Here is a 9,023-nt window from a genome sequence, read left to right as displayed (position 1 = left end):
ACTATGACATTACCTTTTTAAAATTTGTCAAGTTGTTTTCTATGGAGATAATTAATGACAGGTTGAAATCATTTATTAAAGAAATTTCCAAATCGCATGTTTTTTATCCATTAAGCAACTTCTTTTAGAAATGAATTTCGAGATTGAAGGAATCTTAGAATGCCTACATCCTGCTCTTCAGTTTAGAAACAAAAACCAGTCTGTAGAGGATAAGTAACCTGCTGTACCAGTGAGGATTTATGTTGTAAGAAACACAGGCAAGCTAAGAATCAGAAACAGAAAAAGAATGAAAGAACATTAGAATGTTCACAGAGCGGCGAGGAAGGGTGAAGAACCAACCTTGTAAAATAACAGACATGAGATCAGATAGGCAGGTGGGGATTCAGTCAAATGAGAACTCTGCTCAGTATACCCCTGCTAGCACCACTATTATTGGTGAAATGTCTCTGAAACATGACACTTACTGCTGCTTACTACTACATCCACACCAATAGTTTCTCAATTTCCCCTGGCCTTTTTGCTGCACCTTCAAGTTTAAGAATCTCAGGTCAGGACATCCAAATTGCTAAGCCTCTGTCATGCTTCTGTATCATAGCTACTTGAGGGAAAGACAGGGAATAGGAGCCATGATGACTTTTGTAGTATAAAATAGGGCCCTCAGTGCCTGGCCAGGCAATGGCGCAGTGGTACAGCCCTCCCCCCACTCAAGGCATGAACAACTAAGGTGCCACAACAAAGAACTGATGCGCCTCATCTCTCTCCCTTATTCTCTGTCTATCCCTATCTCTCTCTCTCTCTCTGACACACTCTCTCTCTCTCTCTCTCTCTCTCTCTCTCTCTCTCTCTCACACACACACACACACACACACACACACAGGGCCCTCAGCCTACCAGGATTAAACTCAAATGAGAACAGCCACCCCTTTCACTTAAAAAGAGTTGTTCAAATGTCGGTTTCCAAAAATAATAAGTGCACACTACAGATTTTCCAACATTCAAATCCATCCTTCTTTCTTATTTAAATTTCCAAAACCAAGAGGCCATGCTCAGTTACTACAAACAGTAACAAAGTCACAGTCTCTGAGTGATGCCTCAGTATTCAGTAAAGATTTTTCTATTAGTACTCTAAAGTACCACCATTATGTATCTCACTTATAGTAGAGAGAAAGAGCAGAGAAAAGCCAAGCATTAAACATATCTACATATTGTATATAGGCCATGACAAGCAGGTTAGGCCATCTGCATAGAAGGGTGCATTCTATATTTTTGTACTTGGTCTCCAGATTGTAGATATTTACAATGCTTCTCTCTAGCCAGTCTATGTTCCCAGGCACATAGTTCATTAGGCACATGTGTTTGCTTCTGAGTGGCCTGAGCCCACAGTGGCTTTCTTTCATAAAGTTGCAGCAGTTTTCCATTATCACTTATTTCCAGACAATGTAATAAAAGGTACTACTCCAGGGAGTCAACTGAGTTTCACAAATACTGCTCTTTCTCTCAGTTGTGTACCAGCAACTTTATTTCCCCTTAATAATTAGGATCAGTCAGTCCAACCAACGCCATAGAGTCTCCCTCTTCTAACATCTTGTTTGTTTGTTTTTGTTTTTTTTCTCCTGTTTACTCAATGGCATTAAAAGACTGATATTGCCTGGTGTCAGTTATTTAAAATTTAAGAAAATGTTATATTTCAGAATGGAAACATGCATGTTAAGGTATTAAAATGAAAAGCTAGAGGTATGAAAATGTGAAGTAAAATTAAGTCATTAGGTTTAATCAATGAAGGCTACCATCTCCACTTTTTCCTGATTATTAAACAAATGCTGCTGGATAGCTACAGTCACCACCATACATTATACACTGATTCAGACTTCACATGACATCCTCTAGGACAGTGCAGTCTTTTCTCAGTCAAGTCCTTCCCTGATCTTCCAGTGAAATCTTAAATCGTTAGCACAGACTCCCTCTTATCCACAGAAGATACGTTCCAAGGCTCCCAGTGGATGCCTGAAACTGCATATTAGTATCAAACCCTATTATCCTATGTTTTCTCTTGTATATACATACCTGCGATAAATTTTAATTTATAGTCACAGTAAGAGATTAACAACAAGAATCTAACAGAAAAATTATAAGACTATACTGTAATAAAAGCTATGTGAATGTGGTCTCTTATTCTCTCTCATTCTCTCTCTCTCTCTCTCACATACACACACACACATACACACACACACACACACACACACTCACTCTTACTCTCTGATAATTGATCTGATAACCAAGACAGCTACTAACTGATTAGCAGGAGGGGAACATATACAGAGTGGATACACTGGACAAAGGGATGGTTCAGGACCTGGACAGACAGAGAGTAACAGCTAGATGAAACAAGATTTCATTATGCTATTCAGAAAAAATGCCATTTTTTACTTATAAATTGTTTATTTCTAGAATTTTCCAAGTACTATTTCCAGACTGCATTTGACCTTAGATAACAGAAACGATATAAAGCAAAAGTAGAAAAAGGAGAATTAACTGTAGTGTCTGACATGAATTACTGTTTAGATTTACCTCAAGCCACATCTATTCTTTCAAGCAAAGCAAACTATTAAATGGGCCATTTGAAAGTTCGGGCACTGGGAAGACTTCCCCTTCTGGGCCATTTCTATCAAATATAGCATGATAATCAATTTCCGGCATGGACATATCATACAGAACCATCTGTAATCTAAGTTCAAATACTTTCCTCAATTCACGTGGAAAAACTTCCCATGAAGTCATAAATACAGGCTTAGCAGGAGGGGCGATGAAGCTATAACAGGCATTTCCAGAATTTTAATCATCCTGTCATATTACTAAATATTGGCACACTCCTGACACCATAAATTATTTTGGTGAATCAGAAATAAACATTTAGTTTGTTCTGCGCAGATCCTCAGTTTATATCTAGATGATCAGTTTACATAGTCTTCTAAAAAACACTAATGGATTCTTCCCTGATCTGTTCAAGAAATCCTGCCATAGTTTCCATATATCAAACATAGACATTTTAGGTAGTATTGAATCTACTTGGTCATAATGACCAAATTAAAAATGTGCTAGCAATGCATCCTGGACTATGTAGTTGGAGAGCATTTTGTGGATTTAACTGAAAGCACTCTTTGTATTAACTCAGGATAGATTGAGTAGTACTTTCAGATATTGTTGAATTGAAAATCAAAGGAAGATTCCAAATTATTGTGTCTCCATTCTAATGGTAGCAGGTTCAATTTGTCCTCTACTTTGCAGAAACTATTTTAACATGGTCCAGAAGACTAGACTCTCAGAGATGTTAGGGAGGGTTTTTTTTGTTTTGTTTTGTTTTTCCCCATTGGGTTCATCACACTCTTTCTCTCATTCTGGATATCATGCACCTTACTAGGGTATGCAGAGCTTTTTCTGATTCGTTAGATTCTATCAGTATGATGGCATAATGTAGTTCAACTGTGTGATAATGAATTGTTCATGCTTAAATCTGAGTTTAGATTCCATAGCCACGAGTCAAGATGTTTGTCCTTTTTGAATGATGGCAAATAACATTTACTTTTTGTTTTTTTCAGCTCATTGCCAGAATATTTCTTGTTTGTTTTTATTTTTTCTTTATAGACTGATAGCTGTGACAAAATGTCAAGAATTATATAGATTAATGCCAGAGGAAAGCCCATAAAGAGTAGTGACTTATTAAGTACATTTATGATAATTCACTGTCACTCTGAGACACATCCACTTCTTCATCACTCATTATTCTTGAATGGAGATATTATAAGTATCTCAATTTCTGAATTTTCCCCTGACATTTGAACTAATCTTTGTGATTCTTCCAAGGATGCTGGATTCCCATTTATTGATTTCTGTAGTTTGTGGAAATTATTTCAGAGACATCAACATGCTTCCATGCAATAGAAAAGCCAATATTCTCTGTGTCAGTGAGCCAATGTGGGATCCTGTCACTTGCTGAGACTATAAACTGTGCAATCAGGTGCTGGTGGAAGAAATGCAGCAAGTATTTGAGATCACTGCAGTTCCACCATGACATAGACTTAGCAACAATTCACATTATAATCAGACCCTTCGAAAACTGCACCTTCAATGACAGAGTGAATTGGAGTTCTAGGTCCACAGAGTAGTAGTGTCCATTCAGAGTCAGTTCAAAAAAAATTCCTTTAAGAAATGATTCACTTAAAAACAAAACAAAGCAAGCTCATAGACAGAGAACAGATTGGTGGTTGCCAGAGTTGGGGGGGGGGTTGAAGGTTGGGATAAATGGGTAAAGGAAGTCAAAAGGTTTAAAAAAGAAGAAGCAGCTAATACCAAAACTTCACAAATTTTGTATTACCAAATCAAAGAACTTCAATAAAAATAACTGTTAAATGTTTCATTATATTAAAGACTTGAGTAATGTTAAGGAAGATATTAAAAAGAATTTTCATTGATGAAGGCAAGACAAATTTGTGGGTAATATTCATGTTGCATACAATTGAATATCTGTACTTTTAAACAAACAGAAAAAGGTCACCGGTTCTATAGTGGCAGACTAGGGGAAACTGGCAAAGTACTAGTGATGTTATTATAGGTACTTCTTTAAGAGTTGGGATCCTCAGAAATAGACCCAGTGACAAGGACTAATGTACAAATGATTTATTAAGGAAGTATCCCAGAGAGAAACTATTAAAGAACTGGAGGAAGCAGGACAGGAAAGAGGAAGAAATTGAACAAATGGGCAAATTTTAGGTAGCTTTAGCTTATTCCAAAAAGAAATCTTTAGATTGTAAATTATATCTCAAAATGTTCTGACGAGACAATAGAGCTGGGGTTTTATATTATCCTTCAAACATTAGTCATTGTCTAAGAGTGGTTTGAGGGGACATAAGCACACAGGCCCTTTTAGCTCTCTGCTCTTGTGAACATTGCAGTTTCAATAGCCCAAAGGCAGTTTACCAAAGAAGAATTAGAAGTAAAGGCACACAAAGTTGAAGGGGATGCACACAAAAACAAAAACTGAGTTCCAATGGGATCAAACAGGAGCATTTTGAGTTAAGAGATACACCATGTTCCCTCTATTAAAGGGTCAGAGGAACTGTGAAGAATTGAGAGAGGTAACTGATTCTGGTCCATTCACCAGAGCTGGGGTTTTACATTTAAACAAATAAAACAGGACTTCATTCAGCTATCCATCTCTTTTGGCTCTAAGGATCATATGATGCATTGATCACTGTAGTCCTGATCATTTGGAACGATACTACTAATCAGGTTACTTATGTAAGCATGCCATTTTGCTTACTTTTGGGGCTCTCTTTCCACTGTATACCCAAGAAATCACTCACCTCTATGAAAATCAAGAGCCATTTCAACTTTGGAATCTAAAAAAAAACATCCAAAACTAAATAAAACATCTGCCAAAGCATTTTCAAAGTTTACAGTGACTCTGGCACCCAGATAATCCTTTAAGTCTTTGTGAAGGGAATATCTTCTTGACTATCTTGGATAGGAAGCACAAATGTTGTCTGGAGAGGTGAACTATGCATGTTGAAAATATCACAGCATTCCTATCATCTGAAATATTTGAACTCATGAATTATTATAACTTCAACTTTATTTATGTGGGTGATTACCAAATTTAGATCTCCAAATAGTGAGTATGTCATAGGTGGCAGCAGGCAGAGTATAATGAACAATCTACCTGGAGTTCATTCAAATCATATTCCTTCTTAAAGGAACCACTTTTTTTTTTCTTCAGATATTCCCTTCTACCACATCCATGTGACTCATGGGAAACTGAGTCTGACTGGCTCCAGAATATTCAGATGTCTCAATAAGTCCAGTATGACATAGCTGGATATCTTATTTGGGACCCATGGAAATGTTTTCTCACTCCCCAGAAAGGAGACAAAACTTTCCATCTTCCTCTGGGCATGTAACTTAGGTATGCTGCCTAGGTTTCTATAGCTACCAATCTCAAAAGGTAGCCAACTTTGTGCAATGAAGGTAAAGAGTTAGAAAGAAACTATGTCCCTAATAACATCACTGAGTTATTTAAATGCCTAAGTCTGAAGCCCTCCAATATCTCTGAGCTTTGTTATCTATGAGATAATGCTTTTACTTATTTTTTGAATCATTTGAGGTAGAGGTTCTGCCACTTGTGGGTGAAAGCATATGAACTGACAGGCAAGGAGATGAAATATCTTGTCTCGATGGCTGTCATAAGTGAAGGCAGATCTTTGCTTCTTAAGACTCACATTTAGTCATAAGGTAGATGTATGAGTACTTCAGAACTTAAGCCTCTTGTTGCATAAATGTTCTGTTTTATTCTGGGCGCACTGAATCTCTCAGAACATAACAAGAGAGGCTTGACATGGGCAATTCCTCTTCTTGCATCTGTTCCTACAAAACATATGAGTGAGAGCCTCTCTGTGGCTCTTGGCTCAACACTGATCACAAGCAAGGGGATAATTATGAGTTTAGATTTGTGGGAAAAATATGTACCGTACTTAAAAATTAATGTGGCCCTGTCTAGGTAGCTCAGTTGGGTGGAGCATGATTCAATATGCCAAGGTTGCAGGTTTGATTTCTGGTCAGGGCACATATGGGGATCAAAACCAAGAAAGGCATGAATAGGTGGAACAACAAATCTCTCTCTCTCTCTCTCTCTCTCTCTCTCTCTCTCTCCTGCCCTTCCTCTCTCCTCCTTCCTTTCTCTCTCAAATCAATAAATTTTTAAAAAATCAACATGATAAATTTGTTCTAATTTAAATGAGAAATTTTAATTAATTACTAATCAACAAACAGTATTACCGAAGCTACACTATCTTTTGACTCAGAAAAACAGAGGTGCTCCCAATGGAAGAAAGGATGTGACTGAGCCATTGCATAGTCACATTTCTTCAACAGGCGCACTGGTATATCAAGTGGAATACTTATTTGGTGAGTGTGGGAAGATAGGAAGAAAAAGGATAATTATAAGACAACAATTATATAGAATTTCTTCAGAAAATAAAAGCCATATTGTTGGCCACAGGGAACTTATAAATTAGTAACAATTAAGTGTCAAAATACATTATAAATTGGCACTATTTATTTACCTTTATAAATCTGGGATGATTAGAATTTTGAAGAAATTTTCTTCATTAAAAAAAATAAACTTTGAACCTGATCAGGCAGTAGCACAGTGGACAGAATGTGGGACTGGGACAGAGAAGACCCAGTTTCAAAACCCCAAGGTTGCCAGCTTGAGCATGGGCTCACCACCTTGAGTGCAGGATTGATGGCTTGAGTGTGGGTTCACAGACATGACCCCATAGTCACTGGCTTGAGCCAAAGGTCTCTGGCTTGAAGCCCAAGGTCGCTGGCTTGAGCAAGGGGTCACTCACTCTGCTGAAGCCCCTACCTATCCCCAGTCAAGGCACATATATGAGAAAGCAATCAATGAACAACTAATGAGCCACAACAAAGAATTGATGCTTCTCATCTCACTCCCTTCCTGTCTGTCTGTCCCTATCTATCCCTCTCTGTGTCTCTCTCTGTCTCTGACACACACACACACACACACGCACACACACACACAAACTTATTCTGAAAATAAGCAAGATGTAATAATAGCCGCCTCTAATCTAGTGAAATTGTCCACGAACTTTTCGTTTATTATCATGAGTGATTAGAAAGAAGCAACAAGCACTACAGAAGAAAATTCGTATGTTTTCAGTCAAATTGTGGTCCAACGGCGCCAACGAAACAGAGAATTTAGACTTAACCGGATATGTAACTCAGACAAATGCAAAATAATACCTTAAAGAAAATCACTAGTTTTATGCCTATTGGCAGGAGAAACTGGGGTTCTGCAAGCATTGAAAGAGCCTCATGTGAAACCAGGCAGAAAATTAAATGGAAAATTAAAAGAAGATATTGGTCAGGACCACTAGGAAATTTATTAAAGACTATTTTAATAGGGGTACTGCTTTCTAAACTAGAAACATAGCACAGAATTTAGCACTCTCTGGTTTTAAAGAAACTTTATTACACTCCATTATATTCTGATCCAAGGCTCATTTAGCAAATTAAACCTTAGGAAAATAAAATAAAACAATTAATAGAGACAATATTAAATAAAAAGTGATATGAGCATATTACTACAATAGTGCATAAAAATAAAGCAAAATGATGGTTAAAATAGTTCAAAATAAAGGATTAGTCATAGTCATAATAGTTGTATTGGTGGTGCAAACTGTGAAAATCATTAACAAAAAGTTACATATTTTAGTGGAAATTGATATTTATATTGTGAATGCAAAATTCACCAAAGTCTCATTATTTTCACTTTTATATCTGCAGTTATTGGGCTTTAAGTTTTTCTTTTATAAATGTAAGTCTATAAAATGATACTCCACCAAAGAGAAACTAACAGAACCAATATAGTTTATTAGATGTATCCATGTCCAAAATAGGGATGTTGCAGGCCACTGGGACAGGACAAGCTTTGTTGATAAACCAGAACAATCATGACAAGTGTTGGAACCATCTTTCCACTTATTCATTCAATCAATAAATACAGTTAGAGAACTAACCAAGATCTTACCATTTCTTTTTGATAATCAAAGTCTATATTTATGCCCACTATGCCCTTCTAGAGAGCATTCTTTCTACCTATATTATGCCGTCAAGTTCCCCACACTTGGGGAAACGGCAGGGGTCAACACATCTGCAGTGCAATGGATAAGCCTCACCCTGGGAAAATCACCCTTGTGATCAAGGTATATCCTCTACCACGTAAATACACACACACACACACACATTACTTTGAAGAAGTTTATTTACAAATGTTAGAGCAACCAGCATCAGCTTGGGCATAGTTGCAAAACAGAGCTTTTCTTGAATTCTGGCCATAAAATTATTTTTTAAGCTTATTAAAATTTTATAAAGAAAGTTAAGTTTTCTTAATACTTGAGAAAAAAAACTAATCCCTAATAACTTGATTTCATGCTTAATGACCTTGC

The 9,023-nt window shown here is 36.9% G+C and overlaps 1 pseudogene; it reads right to left on the bottom strand.

Moving 5' to 3' along the window:
- Positions 1-8,653: 8,653 nt before the first annotated feature.
- Positions 8,654-8,804, bottom strand: LOC136317900 (U1 spliceosomal RNA; annotated as a pseudogene).
- Positions 8,805-9,023: the final 219 nt, after the last annotated feature.

The sequence above is a fragment of the Saccopteryx bilineata genome, chromosome X (assembly GCF_036850765.1).
Source record: "Saccopteryx bilineata isolate mSacBil1 chromosome X, mSacBil1_pri_phased_curated, whole genome shotgun sequence".
Taxonomy (NCBI): Eukaryota; Metazoa; Chordata; class Mammalia; order Chiroptera; family Emballonuridae; genus Saccopteryx; species Saccopteryx bilineata.
The sequence above is the reverse complement of the archived record's forward strand: the minus strand, read 5'-3'. Positions and strand labels throughout refer to the sequence as shown.